Source organism: Scylla paramamosain, chromosome 16, assembly GCF_035594125.1.
Source record: "Scylla paramamosain isolate STU-SP2022 chromosome 16, ASM3559412v1, whole genome shotgun sequence".
NCBI classification, from domain to species: domain Eukaryota; kingdom Metazoa; phylum Arthropoda; class Malacostraca; order Decapoda; family Portunidae; genus Scylla; species Scylla paramamosain.
In genome coordinates this window covers 10826083-10838479 of record NC_087166.1, presented here as the reverse complement: position 1 = coordinate 10838479, position 12397 = coordinate 10826083, and the positions used below count along the sequence as shown (strand labels likewise).

The 12397-nt window shown below is 49.2% G+C and overlaps 1 protein-coding gene across 4 annotated transcripts in view; it reads right to left on the bottom strand.

Moving 5' to 3' along the window:
* The window catches only part of LOC135108016 (uncharacterized), a 61714-nt gene that overhangs the window by 28602 nt on the left and 20715 nt on the right, over positions 1 to 12397 (bottom strand). Inside the window, exon 1 of one of the 4 annotated variants that reach the window (XM_064018552.1) lies at positions 5415 to 5633. The exons of 2 other annotated variants lie outside the window; for them this stretch is intronic. The gene's annotated coding sequence lies outside the window, so the exon portion shown is untranslated. Of the gene's footprint in view, positions 1 to 5414; positions 5634 to 12397 lie in introns of those variants that run through there. One more of the 4 variants, XM_064018549.1, reaches the window with a different exon arrangement.

Below are 12397 nucleotides of genomic sequence, written 5' to 3'. Positions count from 1 at the left end.
TTTCCGCATGCCCAGATCTTCAGTGATAATCTTCCACACGCTGTTGTGGTTCATGCCAAGCTCATCTGCGATCTTTCGAACAGTCAACCGACGATCGTCACGCACCATCTGCTTGACACGCTCAACATTGGCCTCATTCCTGCTCGTTGAGGGTCTTCCACTCCTGGGGTCATCTTCCACGTCCTCCCGGCCCTCTTTGAACCTCTTGCACCACTCAAAAACACGTGAGCGTGACATTGTCTCATCCCCGTACACTTTTTGCAGCATACCCAGTGCTTCTGACGGCGTTTTCCCCAACTGCACCAAAAACTTCAAGTTTGTTCGCTGTTCAGCGCTCATTGTTAAACGACCTGCAACAGAGGACATGATTTTAAAAGCACGTAAGAAAAAGATTAGTGACTGTAGAGGGTTGGGAGCGCAGTTGTATACTCCAGAAGGATTACTTTGAAGGGGAAATATGGTGGTTTGTGGCTTGGGTTTGAAATTCATCTTTTAGGACACCAGTCCTGGAACTTTAATGACACACCTCGTATATATATATATATATATATATATATATATATATATATATATATATATATATATATATATATATATATATATATACATAAAAAGATACCGAGGAAAAAAAAAACGAAGAAATATCACAAACTATAAAAAAAAAATTACCGAGAAAAGACTAGGACGAAAAAAAATAATGTGGAGCAGCGAGATACAAAAGAAAAAATAAATACATAAAAATCCTGAAGAGAAAGAGAGCGGGGAAGAAAAAACCGAAGGCAATAACCTAAATTCGGAGAGAGGAGGAGGAGGAGGAGGAGGAGGAGGAGGAGGAGGAGTACGAAGAGATGACTGGAAGAGGGACAACTGCGGCGCACTTAAGGTACACGAGGGTACAGACAGAGAGAGAGAGAGAGAGAGAGAGAGAGAGAGAGAGAGAGAGAGAGAGAGAGAGAGAGAGTTTATTTACGCAGGCAACGGGTGTGAATTTAAATTGAGGAGGAGGAAGAGGAGGAGTTCTTTGTCAATCATGGTTCCCGTTCCTGTCGAGACGGAAATAGTGAGGAGGAGGAGGAGGAGGAGGAGGAGGAGGAGGAGGAGGAGGAGGAGGAGGAGGAGGAGGAGGAGGAGGAGGAGGAGAGAAGGGAAGACCCAATGACGTGGCGGTATATGTTATGATAGTAAAAAAATGTCCCTAAGTCACCATGAGAGAGAGAGAGAGAGAGAGAGAGAGAGAGAGAGAGAGAGAGAGAGAGAGAGAGAGAGAGAGAGAGAGAGAGAGAGAGAGAGAGAGAGAGAGAGAGAGAGAGAGAGAGAGAAGCGAAGGAAGAGGAGGAAAGCAGAAAAGGGATGGAAGAGGAAGAGAAAGAAGAGAGGAGAAAGGAAGAGAAAGAAGACAGAGGATGGAGAAAGGATGAAAACTAAGACAAAGAAATGGAAACAAAAAGGGAAATTGAGAGTAAAGGAATGAGGAAGCAAAGAAATAAACAAACATGGAAAGGAAGAGAAAAAGGAACAGAGAAAGGAAATCACTACCTCATCTTCAGTCACATGCAATATCAAGGGTTGAGGAGGAGGAGGAGGAGGAGGAGGAGGAGGAGGAGGAGGAGGAGGAGGAAGAGGAGGAGGAAGGGGATGGAGAGGAGGAGGAGGAGATGATGCAAGTGTCTCAGGTCTATTACGCCATTTCCATCGCCTCCTCTTCCTCCCCTGCTATCATCCCCCTTCCTCCTCCTCCTCCTCCTCCTCCTCCTCCAGTCAGCTGATAAGACATGCAGCCTTCAAGCTTAACACGACATATGCAACAACAATGACCACCAATATGGGAGGAGGAGGAGGAGGAGGAGGAGGAGGAGGAGGAGGAGGAGGAGGAGGAGGAGGAGGAGGAGGAGGAGGAGGAGGAGGCTTATGGATGAGGGAGGAGTCTTGCAAAATACACAGCACGTTGGAAACTGATGGTGGCATGAGTTGCATCTCTCTCTCTCTCTCTCTCTCTCTCTCTCTCTCTCTCTCTCTCTCTCTCTCTCTCTCTCTCTCTCTCATAAAGTACTCACCTATATCCAAGCAAGCACCAAAGCTATGAATAAACTTCGCATTCTTGATAAAAAAAAAAGAAAGAAAAAGGCCACTAGTAGCACATTTAACACCACTTAACGCAAACACCACGGTAGGTGCTTACAATTGGGCTCATTTCCTTGGCCATGCAACACGACGCAAATTAAATAACACGCGCTTGACCCTCAGTAACACTTCCTGGATACAAAACACTTAATAAAACACACCTTACGTCACTGAACACTTTAAAAATACGTCCTAATGTCCACTAAATACTTAAATACACTTCCTTAAGCCAGTAATTTAAAAACACTTCCTTACATTATCAAACACCACCAAGTCTCTGCAGTACGTGTCCGTGTGTCTGTATATCTCCGTGCCCTTGTATCCTAATCGCACGGTAAGATACAGTAAAGTAAAACACGAGTTATAAGAGTAAATAGAACAGCGCAGGTTTCTTCTTTGTTTTGGTATCACTGCGACCCGCCACCGTCACCGCTTCTACCTCCTCGATCGCCCAGTGTTATCTGTGGGGTTGGAGCGAGTGATTGGTGGGTGGACTGGGGTGGTTCACGTAGTGGTGGGCGGTGGAGTGTATGTGGGATAAGTTAGGTTGGGGTGTGTTGGGAAGACTTGGATATGGTTACGTAAGGAGGGAGAAGAAAGGATGGGGAGGAACGAAAGAGAGGGCGGAGAGGAAATAAATGTAGTTTACGACAAAAGAGAAAAGAAAGAGGAATGAAAGGGAAAGGATGGATGAGATAAAAATGTAGTATGTGAAAAGTAAATAAACACAAAAATAATTGAGAGAGGGAAAAAAGACTAGAAGCGGAGGTCAGCGGAAAAAAAAAGAGAAAGGTGCGGGGACTACAAGAGTGAAAGTGAGAGGAAAAGAAAGGAAGAATGTGAGTAAGACAATATGCGGTAAAGAGAAGACAGGAGGGAACGGAGGAGAAAAAACGGTAAAGGGAGGAAAGCTGAGAAAAAGGTACTGTACATGTAACGAGAGAGAGAGAGAGAGAGAGAGAGAGAGAGAGAGAGAGAGAGAGAGAGAGAGAGAGAGAGAGAGAGAGAGAGAGAGAGAACTAAGAAGATGATCCGTACCTACAACCTCACACACACCACACCACACACCATGCCCGGCTGACAAAGACACGGGCGACACACCTTGGCCACACGCCCCGCCCCGTAAACACAGAGAAGCATGGGAGGTGAGGGCATTGAGAATAGCAGTGCATCCCCCTCCCATAAACCCCTAGCATCCTCCCTCAACCCCCTGGCCCGCGGCCCCGCCATACCCAGGAACACGTGACCTCCTCCAACGTGGGGTTCCCGCCTTCCACTGTTGCCAACTTAGCATGATCCCTACTCCTCCCTTTGTCCCTCCCCCTTTGCTTCGCTCGCTCGCTCGCTCGCTCTGCTTATGGGGATCAAGGGTACATACACAGACACACGTGACTCAGTTCCCTTCATGGAATGTGTAATCTGTGTCAGACACGTGAGATTACAAAACTGGTAACGAAGATAAGTGGTATTTATAACTTTATCTGCGTCGTGCTCTTAACTCTTTGTCCGTGTGTGTGTGTGTGTGTGTGTGTTCTTATGCCGCAGTAGGACGCGACCTACTCCTGCACCACTCAATGTAGGACGTGTGTGCCAGTAGGATACGGCAGGCAGGTGCAGCCCGTCTTAAGTCCCTACCTGCGTGTGCCAAACAGTGCCAAAGGGAGCAGTGCCAACCACCTCGGGCTGTCCTCACCGCCACACCTCGCTTCTCGTAGCCTCCATGTTACCCTCCCTCCCCCCTCACACCTGGCACCACCACCCCACCGCAGTCTGCCAGATAAGCCGTTCTCTTAAGCTTGAAAAGTTAACAACGCAGTGATTAATCTTGTTCTTAGGTAGGGAAAGTGACGAGAAGAGTGAGAAGGCGAGTAACAGGAACACCAAGCTCCACGAAACATCTCAACAGGTGTGTGTGGGGGAGGAAAACCAAGACGCCCCCGCAAATCGTTTTCAGGAACCTCACCTCACCCCGCCCCGTCCCGGCCCGCCCCGCCATCTGCTGCTTCAAAAGTGTAAGCGCCATGCAAGGCTCGCCGCAGGTGTCGCCGCCCGCCCACCTTTGCCTGCAGCTGTGTTCACTGAGCCATAAGGAGTCTAGCTGGTGCTCGGGCCGTCACTGAACCCGTGCCCTCCAGCCTCCTACACGACAGGGCGCGTGTGTGGCAGGTGAGGTGATGTCATGCAAGCCGCGGCACCCTTCCCCTCACTCCCCTTACTCCCCACCTCCCGCCTGCCTGCCTTAGCTCGCTTACTGTAATCCGACGTCGGCCAGGTGATAGGAAGGGGGGAGAGAGAGAGAGAGAGAGAGAGAGAGAGAGAGAGAGAGAGAGAGAGAGAGAGAGAGAGAGAGAGAGAGAGAGAGAGAGAGAGAGAGAGAGAGAGAGGTGGAATTTCGCCGCGAACTTGACAATGAGTAGGTCGCGAGGGTGAGGACGGCAGCTTCAGGTATTATCTGTGTCAGCCTACACCAACACCACCGCACCTGACCTAGCGAGCCCTCCATACTCCAGTCTTGCACGGCAGGCGGCAGACAGGCATTGCTTAGTGCGGCAGCTCGAGCACTATTGGGGAGGGGGGAGGAAGGAGCCGCGGGGAGATTAAGGGAGAGGGGGAGGCGATGGAGAGGAGATTCAGCGAAGGTCACCTGCAAGCTATGTGACTGAGACGCTGCAAATACCCCGTCACACTTTCTTTTCCTGCAGGTCTTGGGAGTGTGATAAGAATGAGGTTTAGCAGTGACGCCCAGCACTCGCCAGACACCGCTACTCTTGGCCACTGGCACCGGGAAGTGGTAGAGATGCTAGTGAGAGTAATGGGAGTAGTGGTGGTGAGCAGACTAGTCCCCCTCTTAAACCCATCCCCCCTCACCCTCCGGCAAGCACCTACTACTCCCAAATGGCACCCACGTCCCCCCACGTCACGGCGCTGCACATCTTGGTTAGCAGGAAGGGAAAGCTTCACGATGGGCCTCACAGCTGATGTTCGGGGTCGCTGCCGCCACCCGCAGCTCTACCGACCTTCAAGCGGGGTCCCCATCCCCGTCCGTCCCCCGGCCCTCTCACACACACAGACACACAAACACACACACCGCCCTCCTGCCGCCCTTCACACCCCGGTACAGCCGTGGCCGCGCCGGGGGAGATATCTAGCAGTAAACCAGAAGGTGACGACGGGTAAAGATCATTCAAACACTCAGGAGACGTTGAACCCCGCCCGTAGACTCCCCGCTACCACCCTCATCACACCGCCCACAAGTCCACACTCCTTACACGGGGCAGAACACCACCACTTACTGTCTTTAGGCCACGGCGGCGGGCGGCTATCACGTGCGTTACGGGGGTCAACGATTCACTCAGCCGCTAAAATCCATAGAACAGCGTCAATCCCGAGCGGATGCGGGAGGCGGCCGCAGATCGCACCACAGAGAGGCGAGCAGTACACTGATGGCTGGGAGGTGCTGCTGCTGCTGCTGCTGCTGCCCGCCAAACCACCACCACCACCACCACGCACAGTTGCCAGATCATTCCCCGAGGCCACGCTGCCGCTACCGTCCTTGTCCCTCGTCCCCCCCACCGACACACGCACACACGCAGGCCACACCGGGGTAAGTCAGTGGCGTTATGCAGCGGATACACCGCCGTCTGCACCGCCGCCTTCAAGAGGAAGGGCTGGAGGGCGTCACGACCCCCTGCTCCCGTCCCAACACGCAGGTGGGACCAGGTGACGTCACACATAACTGTGACGTCAGCTCACGTGCTGACAGCCAGACCACCACCACCACCATCACCACCACCACCACCACTTTACAAAACACTCGCTCCCCTTAGCGCTCCACCTCCCATAGCTACTCCCTGTGCGTCCACACGCAACCACGTGACACACACACACACACACACACACACACACACACACACACACACACATTACACCACTGAAGCTTGCACCCACAAGTCATGACGGAGAGAGAGAGAGAGAGAGAGAGAGAGAGAGAGAGAGAGAGAGAGAGAGAGAGAGAGAGAGAGTATTCTAAGACAGATACGAACGAGATCAAACATCCCTCCGTCATTCTCTCTCTCTCTCTCTCTCTCTCTCTCTCTCTCTCTCTCTCTCTCTCTCTCTCTCTCTCTCTCTCTCTCTCTCTCTGGCAGCAAATCATGTGCAGGCGTGCAGGGCGACGTTGGGATGCCAGGGGAAAGAAGGCACCTGGTGTGGGCGTGTCGTGGGCTGCATAGGTGTGTTGCAAGGGCACAGGTGAGGCTCAGACAGGTGGGGTGAGGCTGGGGTTACGTGAGGTTGTGAGGTGAAGGGAGGGAGTGCACTAACCTCCTCCTCCTCCTCCTCCCTCCACCACCACCTACCTTCCCTACCTCCACCTTATTCTTCTCTTTCATCTTCTTTACATCCTCCTCCTCCTCCTCCAGACTATTTTTTTTCTTCTTTCTATAGTGTTCTCCCCCTTCCTTCCTCCTCATCCTCTTCCTCTACAGTGGTCCTTCTCTCCTTCCTTCCTCCTTCCTCCTCCTCCTCCTCTTCTTTTATGTTCTACTACACCTTTTATCTATCCTCTTTCTCCATTATCCTCTTTTATATCCTCATCGTCGTTGTCGTCATCGTCCTCTTCCTCCTCCTTCTCCTCCTCCTCTTCCCCTTCTTCCTCCTCCGCATTCTATTCAATTTTTTTTTCTCCTCTCTCTCTGTTACTTTCCTTCTTTCCCTCACTTTTCTTTCCTCCTCCTCCTCTTCTTCCGCCCCACTCCATGTTTCCCGATACTTTTCTCCCTCACTCTTAACATCCTCCTCCTGTTCCTTCCCCCCAGTCCCCCCACCTCCTCCTCTTCCTTCTTCCCTCATCTTCCTGTTCTGCTAAACTTCCCTCCTTTCCCTTTCCTTCCCTTTCTTTTCTCCTCTCCCCTAACACGAAACCCGTCTCACTCCTCCTCCTCCTCCTCCTACCCTCCACCACACACTTCCTCCCTCCTTATCCACTTCTACTCCTCAAGGAATCTGGTGGAGGTAAACGTACCTCCATCCCTTCCTCTACTTGATCAGGGAGAGGATGAAGGTTGAAGGGAGAGGACGAGAAGGTGAAGGACAGGAGGGAGAGGTGGAAGGGGTAATGGAAGAGGAGGAGGAGGAGGACGAGGAGGATGGGGGAGAGAAATAAAATGGGGAGGGAGGGAAAAAGGGGTGAGGATTACTAAGGGGGATAGGAATGAGGATGATGATGATGATGATGATGATGATGAGGAGGAGGAGGAGGAGGAGGAGGAGGAGGAGGAGGAGGAGGAGGAGGAGGAGGAGGAGGAGGAGGAGGGGAAGCAGTTCAAGGTCTGGATGTGTCTGGAAGAGTTCCCTCCTCCTCCTCTTCCCCACCTCCTCCTCCTCCTTACCTCCTTCATCGAGAGTTCGTCACCACCGTCACCTCACACACACACACACACACACACACACACACACACACATACACACACCTGGCCATCGCTAACGCCTCCACATTTTCCTCCTCCTCTGGAATGTATTTTCTCGTCAAGCAAACACGAAATACCGCGTGGGAGGAGGAGGAGGAGGAGGAGGAGGAGGAGGAGGAGGAGGAGGAGGAGGAGGAGGAGGAGGAGGAGGAGGTTGAAAGAAAAAGATCAAGGAACGAAGAATATAAAACAATGTAAAGGCCAGAGAGAGAGAGAGAGAGAGAGAGAGAGAGAGAGAGAGAGAGAGAGAGAGAGAGAGAGAGAGAGAGAGAGAGAGAGAGAGAGAGAGAGAGAGATTATATAGTGACTTCAGGGTTATTTCACCACCACCACCACCACCACCACCATCACAGGCAGCCTCTGGGAAGGTCCTCTGACGTGTGTATGTGTGTGTGTGTGTGTGCAGGTTCAAAATAGCTCTTGGTGGTTGCCCGCTTCTCCCCGCCTGTTCCTGCCTGATTCGTGGCCCCCCAGCCCCCCCTCCGCCCCCCACGCTCCCCCTGTTTCCTCCTCCCATCATGCTCTTCCCTCCCCTCCTTTCTTCCCTTGACTCCCCAAATTTCCCCTACTAAATCCCTTCCTGGCCCATTTTTTCTACTAATAATTATATGTTTTCCTTTAACCTCCCATCATGCTTTCCCTTTCCCTCTTCCCCTTTCATCACCAAAATTGCCCTTGTGAATCCCTATCTTCCTGTTCTTCCCCTCTTTTTCTTTCACTTTTTTCCAATAATGAATTGTTTCAAATTTATTTCTCCTTTTCTTCCTTCCATCATGCTCTCCCCTTTCCTTTTTCCTCTTTCCCCTTGTAAATCCCCTTCTTTCTATCTCTTTTTTTCCCCTAATTTCCTCTTTCTCTTCTCCTGTGATGCTTTACTCTATCTTATCTCCATTTCCCTAAAGTTAATCCCCACCTTCCTGTCTCCTTTTTGTCACCTCCCCACTAACTCCTTCTTCATCATATCTTTCCTTCCCTTCTTCCTGCCCTACAAAAGTTTCCCCTTCCTTCTCCTTTTCCATGATATCCTTTCTTCCTTTCTTCTTCTCCCAACCTGAGTTTCATCCTCCTCCTTTTCTATCATATCTTTCCTTCCTTCTTTCCTCCCCCTATCTAAGTTTCTTCCTCCTCTCCTTACTCCTTTTCCATCTAACCTCTCCAATTCTTTTTCCTTCCTTCCTTACATAACTTTTTCTCCTCCTTTTTCCATCAAACCTTTCCAATTCCACCTTCCTTCTTCCCTACATAAGTTAACTCTTCCTCTTCCTTTCCCATCATCCCATTCCACCTTTCTTTCTTTCCTTACGCAAGTTTCCTTCTCCTCCTCCTCTTCCTCTTCCTCCTTTTCCTCCTTCCCCGTACTTCCTATCTCACTCATAATATTCCTGGTAACTATGCTTCTCTTTCACTGAATCACTGGGCGGGACGGGGCGGGGCGGGGCAAGAGGGCAGTTTACGTAATGCAAGGTGTTAGATTGTAGTGTCTGTACCGAGGCGGGGCAGTGCGGGGCGGGCAGGACGGGGCGGGGCAAAGGGTATGGTATAGGAGAGAAATATTTGAAAAATTCGACCATGGCAGGGAGGAGGGGAAGGGGATGGGAGGAGAGGAGAGGAGAGGAGAGGAGAGAGAGAGAGAGAGAGAGAGAGAGAGAGAGAGAGAGAGAGAGAGAGAGAGAGAGAGAGAGAGAGAGAGAGAGCCTATCTCTCATCACTGCCTCTATTCATTCTCATATAGAGAGATTTAATACAATACACATGGTCCTCTCCCCCCTCTCTCTCTCTCTCCCCCCCAGTTCAGGTGTTAAATTAAAGGTAGGCAGGTAAAGGTGAGTATCAGTTTCAAGGCTATTCTCTCTCTCTCTCTCTCTCTCTCTCTCTCTCTCTCTCTCTCTCTCTCTCTCTCTCTCTCTCTCTCTCTCTCTCCTTTAATTCATATAAAATGCATATGTTGGATTTTCTTTTTTCTTATTATTACTATTCTTCTTCCTCTTCTTCTTTTTATTATTATTATTATTATTATTATTATTATTATTATTATTATTATTATTATTATTATTATTATTATTATTGTAGATTTTGAGGTTACTGTAATTGATGTACTGCCGGAATCTAAATGAATGAGTGGATGAGGTGACTGAGTGAGTGTGTGAGGAAACAAATGCCTAACAATATGAGAACAAGACGAGTGAGTGAGTGAGAGAGTGAGAGAGTGAGTGAGGGAGTGAGCGGAAACAACGAGTGAGTAAACAAGTGAGAGAGAAAGGAAGAGAAAACACAAATTATGAGTGAGTCAGAGTGAGTGAATGAGCGGAAACAAGGATGAGTGAGTGAGAGAGAGAATGAATGAGTCTAAGTGAATGAATGAAGGAATGAATGAATGAATGAATGAATGAATGAAAGAACGAATAAATAAATAAACAAACAAAAACAACCACTAACAAGAAAGGAAGGAGGGATTTAAAGACAGCAGGACCCAACAAACGAACCAACGAGCCAACTAAGAAACCATCAGAAGTGAAAGTTTGGCATCCTGATAGTTATGGCTGGGAACGCGGATATGCTGAGGCTATCACAAGGCAGAGAGGGTCGGGGCCACGCACACTGTACCGTTTCACCAAGGCACAGTTCATTCTGGCACCTGGGAACACAGGGACAAGGTAACAATGCCAATGACTGATGCTTCTGTTCACTGACTACAAGAAACAAAATAAATAAACTTGAGTCAATCTAATTCTGAAACGTGGGTAGACTGTCTCATTGTACCGTTTCACAAGACACAGTTAATTCTGGCACCTAGGAACACAAGAACAAGGTAACAATGCCAATGACTGATCTCTCACTCGCTCACTGGTCTACCTTGCTTTGGAACGTGGGCAGACTGGTCTCAGAATACTGTTTCACCGAGTTACAGTTAATTCTGGCACCTGAGGACACGAGAACAAGGTAACACTCCCTATGACTGATGCTCCTACTCACTGCTTTGGTCTGCGTATTCCAGTCTTATTCTCCGACATGAGAGCTTCACTAATTCACAGCTAATTTTACCACCTGAGGACACGAAAACACGAGAACACTGTAACACTGCCAATGCCTGACGCTTCTACTCGCTGACTGGTCTATGTATTGCTATTTTGTTTAGAACGGTGAACAGAAGCTATGACAAGACTACTTCACTAATTCACAGTTTTACCATCCGAGGACACGAGAACACGGAACAACCTACGTATTCCAGTCTTACCTACCCAAACCCTTCATTATAAGATACCGGAATACACAAACAAGAGGCACTGAGATAGAAAATGTTAAAGAAGAATAGAAACTAAAAGACTCAAACGGGTGAGGAGAGGTGCAAGGACGAGGAGAAAAGGATGTGATAGAGATAATGGGAGAGGATGCATGGATAAAGAGACGAGAGGCAAGGTGGAGGAGAGGAAATGGAGAGGTGAGAAGAGAGGAGATAGGATAAAGAGCAGGTGACAGTGAGAGGGAGAGCCCCGCAGGTTAATATAAGAGGAGGAGGAGGAGGAGGAGGAGGAGGAGGAGGAGGAGGAGGAGGAGGAGGAGCCGCGTGTGCAGGAAGTAACAGATATCCGTTCCAGCTTCGCCATCCACGCACGCACACCCACACTACATCCGTCCCACCCACACACACACACACTCACACACACACACACGCGCAAGTTAAAATAGAACAGCACTTTAATAATCCTGTGGAAGACGTGTACAGGTAAGCATTACAGAGAACACCTAACTTAATCTAACTTAACCTGAATATAATTTAAACCTAACTTAACCTAATCTAACCTAACTTATTCTAGCTTAACCTAACTTAATCTAATCTAACCTAACCACCTAAATCTAACCTAACCTAAACCAATTTGACCTACTACTACTACTACTACTACTACTACTACTACTACTACTACTACTACCAGCCCTTTCACCAAGTTACAAAGAAAGAAAGAAAACGAAAGAAATGAGAGGAATAAGGAGAGGAGAAACAGGTAAGGAAGAAATGAAGTACTACAAAGACAATATGAAAAAAAATAATTGATAAAAAAAGCAAATGAAAAAAAAATAAATAAAGAAGGAAATACACAGAAGAGAATTAAGAAAATACTACAACAGAAAGACGAAATAGAATGGAAGAGATGTGTGTGTGTGTGTGTGTGTGTGTGTGTGTGTGTGTGTGTGTGTGTGTGTGTGTGAAGCTCGGGGCGGTACAAACGTGACAGGTGAGGGAGGGAGAGAGGGAGGGAGGGTTGAGGCAGCAAGACAGACGCAAAGGTGAGGGTCTTGGCGGGTCTTGGCGGGTCCTGGTGGGTCGTGTTCCGGGGGTGTACTGACTCGGGAAAAGGTGAAGGTTTTCGAAGTCAAGGTTATGAGTGAGGGGAAGCAGGGGAGGGCGGGCGACAGGTAAGGAGACTGAGAGGAGGATGCAGGTAACAAGGGAAGTATGTGGGGACTAGAGAGGACAGAGAGAGAGAGGGGGGGGGAAGGTGTCTGAAGGAAGGGTAAGGATGGTAGGGATGGAGGAGAGGGATGGGGGACAAGGAAGGAAATAAAGACAGGGGGAAGCAGAAGGGAGAGATCGAGGATGGTTGGAGGGAAGGAAGGAAAGTATACGAGGGACTAAGAGGGAGGGGAAGGAATCTGGAGGAAGGGAAGGGATGGAAGGGAGGATGGGAGGGAGGGAAACAGGTAAGGAAGGAAATGGAGGAGGGGGGAGGGGGAGATGTCTGAAGGGTGAGAACAGATGGAGGGAAAACTGGAGAGAAACTGGTTGGTAAGGGAGGAAAGGTGATGGAGGT